Here is a 15,552-nt window from a genome sequence, read left to right as displayed (position 1 = left end):
AACTCCGAGGGAGGGCAGTGGCTGCCTGGAGGGACTGGACCCAAGGAAGCCTATGCACTGTGCTCTTCTGGAAAAGGGTCCCATGCCCCATTGAGCCCCTCACTCTGCACGACCCAAGCCTTGCCCTCCCACCCTGCAAAAGTCAGTAGACTTCCGAACAACACTAGTAGGGAAGAGACAGTGGTGGCGTGGCCTCATCAACCACTTCAGGCACCTGAGAAATGAGCAAACAAGACAGGCCACCAGGCTCATAGGAGCAGGAAAGCTCACCCCTCCCAGCGCTGCATCCCTATGGGCATGGAGTAGGCCCCAGTCTCCAGCCGAGTCATGTACACCTGCCACTCCCATAGGACCTGACCAACACCTTCAGTCCCCCGAGCCTCCAAGAAGCCTCATGGGAGATAGCGGGTCCCCTCATGGCACCATTTTGCTATGTGAATTTGATACTCTATCGACTCTCCTCAATCCCTCAATCTGCAGGGAAGACCCATCAGGGAAAGGCCACCCTGCCTGCTCCCACCTCGCCCACTACCTGCCCACAGCGTGTGGACAGGCAAACTCCCTTCCCATGGGAGTCGGGAGCACGTCGTCTCTGCCACGCCACCTGCAACACTCGTGTGGGCAAAGGCTCCCACCCCAGAGAAGGGCACAGTGAGGGTTCTCAGAGAGGCTGGGGAAGGGACAGCCCAGCAGGACGAGGACCCCGCAGTCATGGAGGAGGACGGTCAGGGAAGTGGGTAAGTGACCCTGGGAGTGTAGCCTTCATTCAGCCCCAGGGGGCCCATGGGAAACTTCCCTTTCTTCATGTCATACACGGCTCCTGCAGGGAAACCTCTACCTCAAGACCTCAGAAGACATGTCCCACACAACCCCACAGGCTTCTGGTAAGACCTGCCCCAGGCCACACGCCACTCACTCTCTCATACCACTCCACCTGCTGTCTCCACAGCTGCACCACAGGACAGTCTACCCACAACCCCGAGGCACCAGTGTCTCCAGAGGTGCTCAGACAAAGGGAGCCAGGAGGGGCCTGGGGCCCCACCCGCGGCTTCGATGTGGGCCCGGAGGAAGACTCGGTGTGAAAACGCAAGGAAACACCCCTGTGGGACCGGCTTTCTTGCACCTGACCTCTGAAAGCCAAAGAAAGAGAAGACTTCTGTGCATCCCACCAGAAGACAGCACTGGAACCCCGAGGACAAGATGAGAGGACCCTCTGAGTCGGCCACCACACCCAGAATTGGCTGCCCAGGCCCTGATGATGACTGACACTTGGAGCAGGAGGCAACGATCTGGGCCTACAATACTCCATTGTCTGGTGAGACTGAGCCCACCTGGGACTGGGGGGCACAGCAGCCTTCCGGTCTTTTCCCCTGTCTGCTGCAGGGGCTGCTCCTCCTCCCACTGTCCCTCCAGTCCTCAGCAACCATGCAGAGCATGACAGATGCAGGAAGAAGTGGGACTGCCAGGGCCCCTTGACCACCCTGGAATCAACTCCAGGGGCAGCAGCTATCCCAGCTGTATTCCCCTAGGGTGCTGCCCCTGAACCAGCCTGTCGCTTCCACACACAGGTCTGTGACCAATGCTGGGCTCAGTACTGGCAGTGGCCCCACAAAACGGGCCCCCCATCAGTCTGTGTGTTTTGCAGCAGCAATAGGTGTAGGGAGGAGAGGCTGTCCCTAATCTGAGCTCGACCTCTGGAGCACCCAGACACCACGGCACAGGAACTGGGGCCCCAAGCACCATGCTGCACCTTGGGGAAAACTGGGGCCTCAAGGTTGGCAATGCTAGACAGACATCTAGGACATACAGAAATGGGGTCCAGTATTCCTTTGGAAGCAAGTTAAAGCATTGCACGTTTTGCTCTACCTGAGCCCTCCAAGTCAAAAGGTCTCAGGAAGCATTTCTTCTTCCATGGCAACCCTCATTATCTCCCTATGTTCAATAAGAATCTCTTCTCCTTGTAACAGGGCATCATTGGAAACATGGGTGATTTGACCAAGGCTTAGACGGGACTGTCCTATGGAGAGAGCTAGGAAGAGGCTCAGATGGGACCAAAGGGCTTTAAGAAACTAAGGCTGACTTTCAGAAAACCTGCAGCCATCAAGCCCCTTGAGAATGTTGGCCTGACCTCTTGCTTCCAGACTTCCCCACCGCCTCACCAGGAGCGTAAAGAATGTCACTTCCTGGCAGGTGTAGGAACCTCAGGATATGTCGGGCACCTCAGGAAAAGGAATCTGCCCAAATCCACAGGTATCACAGGCATGTCTAATGGCAAGCCCTTCCCTTGGCTTCTGGCCTAGAGAGACAACGATTAGAGATTCCTTGGAAAAGTCCCAGTGATGTAGATTCTAAGCAATCAACATGATCAATCACTAGGCTTGCTAAGCTTAAGTCGATAATTGGGCCACGAGGGTTAAAGCGGGACTTGCTTTTCAAGGAAATGAGCCCTGAGTTGGCTATCTCTGGAAAGGAGCATTCTTTTGAAGAGGAAAAGTAGGTTTCCAGAACCCACCTTTGTGGACATTCAAGTCTAACTCTGGTGGCCTTTCCATATGTGTTGCTTACCTAAGCTAGACAACTTGAGGTCATCTTCAGAAACATTTCCACATTAGCTCATGGATAGGCAATCCCCTTGCTTCTTATTCTGTGGGGATAACACCAGGACCTCATGGGCCCAGGGTTAATTAAACAACTGGAACATGCGACTGATTCCCCCATGACTGTACAAGTCAACTAGCACCTTGACCAACTAGATGTGCCTGGGCTGAGGAACTCATTCCCTCAAAGCCAGAGAACATACACCACTCCACAGGGTTCTCTAGGGACTTACAGAGACAGTGAAGGGCCCCACTCTCTCTGTGACTGGAGTGGAGGATGCACTTGGTGGCCCGACCCTTAGCCCTGGACCCAACCACTCTACGTCCATGGCTGATAACTCTTGAAAGGTTCTTAAGTCGAACAGACTTAAGATACCCCTACAAAAATGCAGAGGACAGGTGGTTTATCAATGGCAACAGTTTCATGGAAAGGGAATAAGAAAGACCAGGTATGCTGTCATCAGCCGAACTCAGACTGCTGAGGCCAAAGTCTATCAGCAAACATGTCTGCCCCCAAAGCAGAGATCCTAGTGCCTGCCTGTTGGTTGTAATTGGCAAAATCTTACAAGTATTTATCCTGACTCCAACAGGCCTTCCTCATCCTCTATGCCCATGAAGCAATTTACAGAAAAAGCTCTTCTTCCCAAGCCATAACCTGCCAACCTAATAAGGGCCTGAAATGACTGCACATTCCAAGAATGGCCGTCCAAACCCGAGTAGCCCTTGAAAGCCTGACTGCAGTTCAAGGACACTCAGGATTAGATCGGGGCCCCTAGCTGGGACCCAATGGCCATGAAGCTCTAACCTGTGCCCATGGCTTCCCCAAGCTCCAAAGGCCACCAGACTCTTGGGTTGGGCCTAGATGCATGGGCACATTATTAAAACCATCACCGACCCTGCCAAACTTCCACATCTCAAGCAACGGTGCACGTGTGCTCTATTCCATTGAGATGGCCACCTAGCATCCATCTTTGTCCCTTTTTGGGACTGGAGGATGTCATGGGGCATGGGGAATTCCTTACTGAGTACAAAGTCAAGGCCCTACCTGTCACCCCGAAAAGGATTTCTCAGTGGAATACGGGAATGATCCCAATGCATAAAGCAGTTCTACAAAACACAAAGGCTTTAGATGTTGTAACTGCTGCACAAGGTGGAGATTGTGCCAATCTAAGGACAGCATGCTGTGGGTACATTCCCCACTATCACAGAGAGATTTCTGGGTTCCTAACACACAGCACTGGCTCAAATCTGCACTTTCAAGGATCCTTCTCTTTAAGGATTAGCTCAACTCTTGGCCTGGGGGAGGGCTCTCACCCACTATTAAAGGACTCTTCATGGGGCTTCTCCTTCTCTTTCTTCTTCTAACCTTGTTGTGTTGTTTTCCCCGCATCTCTGCAGGTGGTGCCAGGAACCCTTCACTGCAGTAACTTCCAGAGGACAGAAGGTCCTTTCCACTCAGGAAGATCCAGTCAGAAGTTCTCCCCTGCGAAAAGAAGTCTGTAACATACAATGGTAAAAATATTAGATTGGCAGCAGACTTATCCACAGAGACCTGGCAGGCCAGAAAAAGCTGGCATGATATATTCAGAGTACTAAACGAGAAAAACATGCAGCCAAGAATACTATATCCAGCTAGGCTATCATTGAAAATAGAAGGAGAGATTAAAAGCTTCCAGGACAAACAAAAACTGAAAGAATTTGCAAACACCAAACCACCTCTACAGGAAATATTGAAAGGGGTCCTCTAAGCAAAGAGAGAGCCTAAAAGTAGTAGACCAGAAAGGAGCAGAAACAATATACAATAACAGTCACCTTACAGGCAATACAATGGCACTAAATTCATATCTCTCAATAGTTACCCTGAATGTTAATGGGCTAAATGCCCCAATCAAAAGACACAGGGTATCAGAATGGATAAAAAAACAAAACCCATCTATATGTTGCCTACAAGAAACTCATTTGAAACCCGAAGACACCTTCAGATTTAAAGTGAGGGGGTGGAAAAGAATTTACCATGCTAATGGACAACAGAAGAAAGCAGGAGTGGCAATCCTTATATCAGATCAATTAGATTTTAAGCCAAAGACTATAATAAGAGATGAGGAAGGACACTATATCATACTCAAAGGATCTGTCCAACAAGAAGATCTAACAATTTTAAATATCTATACCCCTAACGTGGGAGCAGCCAACTACATAAACCAATTAATAACAAAATCAAAGAAACAAATCAACAATAATACAATAATAGTAGGGGACTTTAACAATCCCCTCACTGAAATGGACAGATCATCCAAGCAAAAGATCAACAAGGAGATAAAGGCCTTAAATGACACACTGGACCAGATGGACATCACAGATATATTCAGAACATTTCATCCCAAAGCAACAGAATACACATTCTTCTCTAGTGCACATGGAACATTCTCCAGAATAGATCACATCCTCGGTCCTAAATCAGGTCTCAACCGGTATCAAAAGATTGGGATCATTCCCTGCATATTTTCAGACCACAATGCTCTGAAGCTAGAACTCAATCACAAGAGGAAATTTGGAAAGAACCCAAACACATGGAGACTAAACAGCATCCTTCTAAAGAATGAATGGGTCAACCAGGAAATTAAAGAAGAATTGAAAAAATTCATGGAAACAAATGATAATGAAAATACAACGGTTCAAAATCTGTGGGACACAACAAAGGCAGTCCTGAGAGGAAAATATATAGCGGTACAAGCCTTTCTCAAGAAACAAGAAAGGTCTCAGGTACACAACCTAACCCTACACCTAAAGGAGCTGGAGAAAGAACAAGAAAGAAACCCTAAACCCAGCAGGAGAAGAGAAATCATAAAGATCAGAGCAGAAATCAATGAAATAGAAACCAAAAAAACAATAGAACAAATCAACGAAACTAGGAGCTGGTTCTTTGAAAGAATTAATAAGATTGATAAACACCTGGCACGACTTATCAAAAAGAAAAGAGAAAGGACCCAAATCAATAAAATCATGAATGAAAGAGGAGAGATCACAACTAACACCAAAGAAATACAGACAATCATAAGAACATATTATGAGCAACTCTATACCAACAAATTTGACAATCTGGAAGAAATGGATCCACTCCTAGAGACATATAAACTACCACAAACCAGGAAGAAATAGAAAGCTTGAACAGACCCATAACCAGTAAGGAGATTGAAACAGTCATCAAAAATCTCCAAATAAACAAAAGCCCAGGGCCAGATGGCTTCCCGGGGGAATTCTACCAAACATTTAAGGAAGAACTAATTCCTATTCTCCTGAAACTGTTCCAAAAAATAGAAATGGAAGGAAAACTTCCAAACTCATTTTATGAGGCCAGCATCACCTTGATCCCCAAACCAGACAAGGATCCCGTCAAAAAAGAGAACTACAGACCAATATCCTTGATGAACACAGATGCGAAAATTCTCACCAAAATACTAGCCAATAGGATTCAACAGTACATTAAAAGGACTATTCACCACGACCAAGTGGGATTTATTCCAGGGCTGCAAGGTTGGTTCAACATCCGCAAATCAATCAATGTGATACAACACATTAATAAAAGAAAGAACAAGAACCATATGATACTCTCCATAGACGCTGAAAAAGCATTTGACAAAGTGCAGCATCCCTTCCTGATCAAAACTCTTCAAAGTGTAGGGATAGAGGGCACATACCTCAATATTATCAAAGCCATCTATGAAAAACCCATCACAAATATCATTCTCAATGGAGAAAAACTGAAAGCATTTCCACTAAGGTCAGGAACATGGCAGGGATGTCCGTTATCACTAATGCTATTCAACATAGTACTAGAAGTCCTAGCCTCAGCAATCAGACAACAAAAAGAAATTAAAGGCATCCAAATCGGCAAAGAAGAAGTCAAACTATCACTCTTCGCAGATGATATGATACTCTCTGTGGAAAACCCAAAAGACTCCACTCCAAAACTGCTAGAACTGGTACAGGAATTCAGTAAAGTGTCAGGATATAAAATCAATGCACAGAAATCAGTTGCATTTCTCTACACCAACAACAAGACAGAAGAAAGAGAAATTAAGGAGTCAATCCCATTTACAATTGCACCCAAAACTATAAGATACCTAGGAATAAACCTAACCAAAGAGACTAAGAATCTATACACAGAAAACTATAAAGTACTCATGAAAGAAATTGAGGAAGATACAAATAAATGGAAAAATGTTCCATGCTCCTGGATTGGAAGAATAAATATTGTGAAAATGTCTATGCTACCTAAAGCAATCTACACATTTAATGCAATTCCTATCAAAGTACCACCCATTTTTTTGAAAGAAATGGAACAAATAATCCTAAAATTTATATGGAACCAGAAAAGACCTCGAATAGCCAAAGGAATATTGAAAAAGAAAGCCAAAGTTGGTGGCATCACAATTCCAGACTTCAAGCTCTACTACAAAGTTGTCATCATCAAGACAGCATGGTACTGGCACAAAAACAGATACATAGATCAATGGAACAGAATAGAGAGCCCAGAAATAGACCCTCAACTCTATGGTCAACTAATCTTCGACAAAGCAGGAAAGAATGTCCAATGGAAAAAAGACAGCCTCTTCAATAAATGGTGTTGGGAAAATTGGACAGCCACATGCAAAAAAATGAAATTGGATCATTTCCTTACACCACACACGAAAATAGACTCAAAATGGATGAAGGACCTCAATGTGAGAAAGGAATCCATCAAAATCCTTGAGGAGAACACAGGCAGCAACCTCTTCGACCTCAGCCGCAGCAACATCTTCCTAGGAACATCGCCAAAGGCAAGGGAAGCAAGGGCAAAAATGAACTATTGGGATTTTCTCAAGATCAAAAGCTTTTGCACAGCAAAGGAAACAGTTAACAAAACCAAAAGACAACTGACAGAATGGGAGAAGATATTTGCAAACGACATATCAGATAAAGGGCTAGTGTCCAGAATCTATAAAGAACTTAGCAAACTCAACGCCCAAAGAACAAATAATCCAATCAAGAAATGGGCAGAAGACATGAACAGACATTTCTGCAAAGAAGACATCCAGATGGCCAACAGACACATGAAAAAGTGCTCCATATCACTCGGCATCAGGGAAATACAAATCAAAACCACAATGAGATACCACCTCACACCAGTCAGAATGGCTAAAATTAACAAGTCAGGAAATAACAGATGCTGGCGAGGATGCGGAGAAAGGGGAACCCTCCTACACTGTTGGTGGGAATGCAAGCTGGTGCAACCACTCTGGAAAACAGCATGGAGGTTCCTCAAAATGTTGAAAATAGAACTACCCTATGACCCAGCAATTGCACTGCTGGGTATTTACCCTAAAGATACAAACGTAGTGATCCGAAGGGGCACGTGCACCCGAATGTTTATAGCAGCAATGTCTACAATAGCCAAACTATGGAAAGAACCTGGATGTCCATCAACAGACGAATGGATAAAGAAGAAGTGCTATATATACACAATGGAATACTATGCAGCCATCAAAAGAAATGAAATCTTGCCATTTGCGACGACGTGGATGGAACTAGAGGGTATCATGCTTAGCGAAATAAGTCAATCGGAGAAAGACAACTATCATACGATCTCCCTGATATGAGGGAGAGGAGATGCAACATGGGGGCTAAGGGGGTAGGAGAAGAGTAAATGAAGCAAGATGGGATTGGGAGGGAGATAAACCATAAGTGACTCTTAATCTCACAAAACAAACTGAGGGTTGCTGGGGGGAGGGGGTTTGGGAGAGGGGGGGTGGGGTTATTATGGACATTGGGGAGGGTATGTGCTATGATGAGTGCGGTGAAGTGTGTAAACCTGGCTATTCACAGACCTGTACCCCTGGGGAAAAAAATATATGTTTATAAAAAATAAAATTTAAAAAAAAAAAGGCTGAACAATCTATTATTGCACTGATAATGACATTCTGGAAAAATAGCAGTAGTTGGTGAAAACCATCAGGGGTTTGCAGCTACTGGGGTATGGATAACTGAAGACCAAGGGATGGTACCAAGAAAATTCTGGGGGTGACTGACCAGTTCTGTGTCTTGAGTGTGGTGCTGGTTATCTGACTCTATGCATCTGTCAAAACTGAGAATGATGTACCCCCATAGAGTAATGGATATTGCATATAAATTTAAAAGCAAACAGTTGAAAGTTTCAACAGGCAACTTAGATGTTTCTAGAGTGAAAACTCCTGGCTTGTTTTATACATTAAAATATCTCTGAATATATATTTGAGGAGTGGCATTTTAGAATATTTATTCATTATATTCAACACTGCCAAATTTCAGATAGAAAACAATTACTGAAAATTTTCAGACAATTGTCCATTTTGCCTTTTGTCACCTCTAAATTCCAAGAGGAAGAACAACTCCAAAATCATATTATAACACCATCCATAGTTTGTCTTCTCTGGTTTAGACAAAATTACATCTACACATACACATACACACACACACACATGCATAAAAAGAAGAAAATAATGGAAAAAATGAGGAAATCAAAACATAATTTCCCTACCAATCAAAATAATTAAATTGTTCCACTGACACATTTATAGGTCCAAGTTTTACTTATTTTAATTTTTTTTTATTAATGTATAATGTATTATTTGAGTCAGGCGTACAGGTCTGTGAATCATCAGTCCTACATAATTCACAGAACTTACCATAGTACATACCCTCCCCAGTGTTCATAACCCAGCCACCCTATACCTCCCCTCACCCCTCAACAGCCCTAAGTTTGTTTCCTGAGATTAAGAGTCTCTTATGATTTGTCTCCCTCCCCAGTCCCATCTTGTTTCACTTTTATCTCCCTTCCACCCACGACTCCATGTCCTGCCTCTCAAGTTCCTAATAACAGAGAGATCATATGATAATTGTCCTTCTCTGATTGACTTATTTCACATAGTGTCATACCCTCTAGTTCCATCCAAGTCATTCCAAATGGGACGATTTTGTTCTGCCTTTTTGATGGCCACATAGAATTCCATTATACCGCTTTTCTTTATCCACTCATCTGTTGATGGGCATGCAGGTTCTTTCCTTAGTTTGTGTACTGCGGACATTGTTGCTATTAACATTTGGGTACACATGCCCCTTTGGATCACTACATTTGTATCTTTAGGATAGATTCCTAGTAGTGTGATTGCTTGGTCATAATGTAGCTCTATTTTCAACTTTTTGGGACCCTCCATACTGTTTTCCAGAATGGCTGCACCAGCTTGCATTCCCACCAACAGTGTAGGAGGGTTCCCCTTTCTCTGCATCCTCACCAGCATCTGTTGTTTCTTCTATGTCCATGTTTTATGAGCAAATTCATCTCAAGTGAATGTTCAAATCTGGCCCATGAAAAAATATTAGAAGTAAAAAATACAAGAGACAGCAATCATGACAATGAACTTGTGTCTGCTCAGGAACTATTTAGATGAGACTATAGCAAGCAGTGTTGAAAATTCCATCTGCGAGTTTGCATTAATGAAATTGCAGCACCACCTGGTATGCCTGGGGGGCTCAGTCAGTGAAGCATCCAGATTCAACTCAGGTCCTGAGCCCAGGGTCCTGAGATTGAGCCCCATGTGGAGCCCCATGTTAAGCCCCATGTGGACTCTGTTCAGCTGGGAGTCTGCTTGTCCTCTACTCCTTTCCCCGCTTCCAATTAAATATATAAAATCTCTTTAAAAATGAAGAATGAGAGAAAGAAATTATAGTACCACCTAAAGCTATTTGTCAAGTTCAGTGGTTTGTTCTTATCATACTTAGTTACTCGTAGGACAGAACTGAAGCTTAAGATTTGCTGGTAAAACAACCAAAGAAGTAGATTTTTTTGAAAATTTGTAAGTTTGTTCTGCCACCATAGTTCAATTAAAAGTAGAATTTATTAAATATAGGAAATTGGGAGCAGCAAGGAAGCAGGAGAAATCAAGCATCTGATCCTGATGACATTTATTGTTCCTGCAATATAATGTCAATCTAATAATATTAGACCACCATAATATATTAAAATAAATCTAATTGGGGTGCCCACGTGGCTCAGTTGGTTTGGCATCTGACTCTTTACTTTGGCTCTGGTCACGATCTCAGTGTGGTGAGATCGGACCCTACGTTGGGCTCCATGTAGTGCAGAGTCTGTTTCAGATTCTCTCTCTACTTCTCCTCTGCTCCTCCCTCCACTCATGAGCACTTCCATGCTCTCTCTAAAAAAATAATAATAATAATAAGATAATTGTAATAATAACTAAACATGTTGATAATATATATGCATCCCATATGTATCATAACAACATACCTTAAAACTGTTTTGCTATATATCAATATGCATTATATCCTATAGGTGCTATAGGTATGTGTTTTTCATATGTACATGTATTTCTTGATGTTTCCCTCAATATGAAATTGTGTGCACTCTAACTTTAACACTGATGTCCTGTAATAGTACTGTGTCTCATTCTATTGAAATAATGTTCTCTAGTCTGTGTCCATAAGTTATTTCACTCATTTACCTCAAATCACTTGTTTCCTCCATCCTTCCTCTCTCCCTGCTTTATTTCCTTCTTCCTTCCTTCTTCTTCCATTTCGTGAACCAGAAATCTATGGAGCACCTTCTTCTGTTTTTTAGGTTTTAAGCTAAAGATAAATTTTTGTCTCTTTGTTTCTAGGAGACAAAAATGTGAATTATATGAAGTTTCCTGCTCTAAGGAAAAATAGGGAAAACAGATGCAATCCCAACAGCGTATTTTAGTAGGAAGCCAGGTCAAAGTGTTACTACAACACCAAGGAGGCCATGTTTCTCTGTGCTTAGGAATGACGTAGACCACCTGTCAATTAATTCGTGTTTGGGAATGAAGGAGAGATTATCAGGTAGAACTCAAGGAAAGAACTTAAGCAGAGAGAGCTGCATGAGCAATTGTGTGACTGCTTTAAAACTGATGATCTTTTCCAACAACACAGAGCAGTCTGGTGAGCTAGAATTCGGGTTTCTCTGTTGAGCATCAAATAATAAATATTCTAGGCTTTGCAGCAGTCTCTGCTGCAAGCACTTGACTCTGCTATCAAGTATGAAAACGGCCATGCACTATGCCTAAATGAACAGGCATTGTTGTGTTCCAATAAGCTTTCTGTGCAAAAACAGGGGGTGAGCCAGGTTTGCCCTCAGGTTGTAGCGTACCCCGGGTCCTCTCATAGGTCCAGCAGTTCCAGATAATATCTTCCTCATTAAATTTGGTGAAACTGGGCGGGGGGGAGCAGTTTACTGGTATTCAAATAATAGTCTTATGTAATCCAAGATTCTATTCCCAGATTTATATTTTCCTGACTTCCATTTTTAAAATAATTTTATTTACCTCATTCCGTACCACTTGTGCAAGTGAGTATAGACCCAAATCTGTACTAATTCCAGACACTTCATCACATAAAAATTGGTGCTAGGAACGTAAACATATCTCTAAGGATAGCAAGTATGGGATTTTGATTAAATATGTAATATGCAGAGAAAATATGACCTTGCTCCTACATTTGTAAAATATCAGCATTTGCTATAATTGGAAAGAAAATGAAGATATACAAGTTGTTACTTCCAAAGTATACTACAAACTAGAAAAGTGATCAATCTTTGCTTTATATGTTATTATGCCTATTTTTGATTCTTTTTCTTTCCAGCTTTATTATGTTGATTTATATAAATTGTATCAAATTTGGATAACCCTTGCAGATGCTAATCTAATCAGCCTTAATTCCTTTGATTTGCAGAAGAACCTTATTCATCATAGCACATTAACTTCTGTTACTTTAAATGTCTGAAGCCTTCTGTGGAGTTGACAATGTACCCAAAATTAGTTAACTACTGTTCCAAGGATTCAGCCAACATTTTGTGCAGGTCATTACATTTAACATTTTAATATTTTACAGTAAATTATCCACCCCTTCAATATGCCAAACACACTTAATGAAATTGGAAATTTGAAGTTTGTAAAACTTCATACAGTTTTTTGCTTAATATTCAACAACATAGACCTTTTATTATGGATGGTAGAAACTAGAGAAAATTTAAACTTAAGTGTTCAAAAATATTCATCACAAACATGCATTTAATTTAACGTGAGGAGGAGATACGTACAGGGAATTTCTCTTTTAGCATCAGTTTTGCTGAATGTCTTCACAACAATGAAGTGATGATGTTGTGGGGCTCCATTTAAATATGGAGAACCATGTTTATCTTCTAAATAATGCTTTGTTAGTTATGGCAGGACTAAGTATAATGGGGAATGACACAGGTTTGGGGAGACATTGAGGGATATATTTTGAATCAATAATTAATAATCATCACAGATTTACATTTTACCAACCACTACATTACACATGCTTTATCACATTTAACTCTCTCAGTAGTCCTGTTATTATTGTCCTTTGTAGAAATACAAAATTAAGCTTGCCAAGGATAAATCATTTGCCCAGAGTCAAGACCAATCTTCACACAATATCAGAATTTTAAACACATATTCGTCTAACACTATCTAACACCAATAATAACACCATTATTCGTCTAACACCAATTTGAACCTCTCTTATAGATTGTCACAGTATGGAGAAATAAAAGGAGAATGTGGGACTTCAGATCAAGTGTTGGACTCATGCTCAAGTCAGACATTTGGCTGGAATTCCTGGTACATGTTAATGCATCAAAGGAATCTACGTGCCTCAAACCTATTAGGGTTGCAAATAACCTCATCAAGTTATTTATTTTGCCATTTTTAAATGGAATTCAATCATTGAAACTGAATTTGCTTGACAATCTTAAAAGTCAAGGAGGAACTTTCCCATCCGCCATCTGCACTGGAGCCACTGCCAAGCTAAACAAATTAAAAACCCTTAAGGGAAGACCATTATTCTTGAGATTGAAACATCTGATATAGTTAAAAATATATATATACATATTAAGCCAAGATCCAGGATAAGGAAGGAGTCTGTCCTGATCAGCAAAGAGTAACCTGTGCTGGAAGATGGGGGTACCTAGTCTGACTGTAGCATTCCAAAGAAGTCCACCCCTCATCTTGTGTTGAGTCTTTGTGATGAATCAAAGAAAAGGAAGCGATCTTACCGCACTCCCAAGAAGATAAACATCTGAGAAAGAAGGTTCAGGCAGTTGTCCTGAAATTCTATATGGGGGGTGAGAATGGCAAATCTGGTCACCTTTGTTGGGAGTGGTCTTCAGCAGGAGTTTTTACGGCCAGTCATTAGACAGACGTTGTTGTGACAGTCATCTGACCTATTGCTTCAATATATCAGAAGACAAATCACTGTGTATGACTCAATAAAAGCATGAACAAAAAAGGGCATCAAAGAGGACAGGGTAAGATCACACAGTTCTGCCTTGTATGTTTTGGAAGAGCCACAGTATGAGCATCAGGCTAGGACCTTCAAGAGAATCAGTGAGAAAAGGACCAAAGAACCCAAGCCAGCAGCACGGAGAGTCTTTAGCTGACGGCACATATATGGAGGCCCTGGCAAGCACGTCCCCATGAGGTGACTAGGATACTAAGGGACTCCTTAAAAGTGGGCTTCCGATGGATACTAGCACTCCAGTCCTACTAAGAACAGGAAGGGAAAGGAGTATGTGCAAATGAAAACCAAGCCGACACTGGCAGTCATTAAACCACAACATAAACTATAATGGTGCCCTCTTGTGGTAGATAGAGATGCAGAGCAATACTCAGGTTCAGAAGTTTGTCCTATATCCACTAATTTTGCCCTCAGAGAGTGAATGACGCTCCACACTGACATTTTACATGGATCACCACTTAAAAGTATACCTCCTTCATCGTTAAGCCACAGCCATATGATAGCTGTTATTTTACAAACCCCAGCATCCTGAAACTGTTCAGTCGGTCCAATGTATGGATAATGGTTTTTGTTTTGTAGAATCAACTCTTAAAGAGAAAAAAATTACAGAAAAAATATTTCAAATAGATGCAAAACAATGAGAATTATTCCTGAGGCTGAATCACTGAATTGTGTGTGAAATAATAAAAGACTTCTAGTTGAAAATTTGAGGGTGCAAACTCCACTCACCAGATCCTTTTATGAGCTATATCCCCAGTGACCTTTGAGGATTCCACAAACAGAGCTTTACAATCACTCTGTTCTTGTGAGTTCTAGCTCAATAGATTTTCTGTAACTCCACAACTGCCAGAGAGAGGTCTTTTCTAAATTGTAGTGAAAGAAGGTTGAAAGTTTGTTGGGTAAGCAGCAACGAGAAAAGTGGTAACTCTAGACCATAGAAAATTCGTAATTACTCATTTGGTATTTTCATTGAAATTACAAAGTGTTCCAGCACAAATGACAAGGCTTTAGAGGGAAAGGTAGCCTAAATTCAATAAAGGAAGGGGAAAGGGGGGGGGACCAGCCCGCCTGGCAGAGGAGTGATGGGTGTGGTGGTCAGGCCCACAGTGCACCTCCAGGGGGCGGGGCAGAGAAGCACAGCACAGCAGAGGCACAGGGCACAGGGCAGCCGCATAGCAATGGCAGTGGAGGTAAGGGGGGTGGTGTTGGAGGCACAGCAGGGTGGCAGAGGTGCATGTGGGGGGACAGCTAGGTGGTAGTAGCACGTGGGGGGAGTGGACCTGCGGGGTGGCAGCAGCGCAGTAAAGTGCAGGGCAGTGGGGACACAACAGAGGTGGGAAGGGGAAGCAGCTAGGCCTTAGGGGCTCCTGGGTGGGGCTAGAACAGCAGGGCAGCAGGACAGCTTTAATGTTAGAGCGTGGTGGGTGGGGCAGAAAAGCAAGTGCCTGGATCAGGCTTTGTGGGCTGAGCCTGTTGTGTGTCAAAAGGGCAGTACCACCAACAGCAGGAGAGGGGGGTTTAACCAGGGCAGCAGCAGAGCAGCAACAATGGCTCTAAGTGGGTCGGTGTGGAAAGGGGTGCA

General features: G+C 42.8%; 1 pseudogene; it reads left to right on the top strand.

Annotated features, from left to right (window-relative positions):
• LOC116882700 overlaps positions 1 to 15,552 on the top strand; it is a 121,534-nt pseudogene that overhangs the window by 15,019 nt on the left and 90,963 nt on the right.

The sequence above is a fragment of the Lontra canadensis genome, unplaced genomic scaffold (genome assembly GCF_010015895.1).
Source record: "Lontra canadensis isolate GAN:19392208 unplaced genomic scaffold, GSC_riverotter_1.0 scaffold87, whole genome shotgun sequence".
NCBI lineage: Eukaryota > Metazoa > Chordata > Mammalia > Carnivora > Mustelidae > Lontra > Lontra canadensis.
This window is presented reverse-complemented; position numbering and strand designations above follow the sequence as displayed.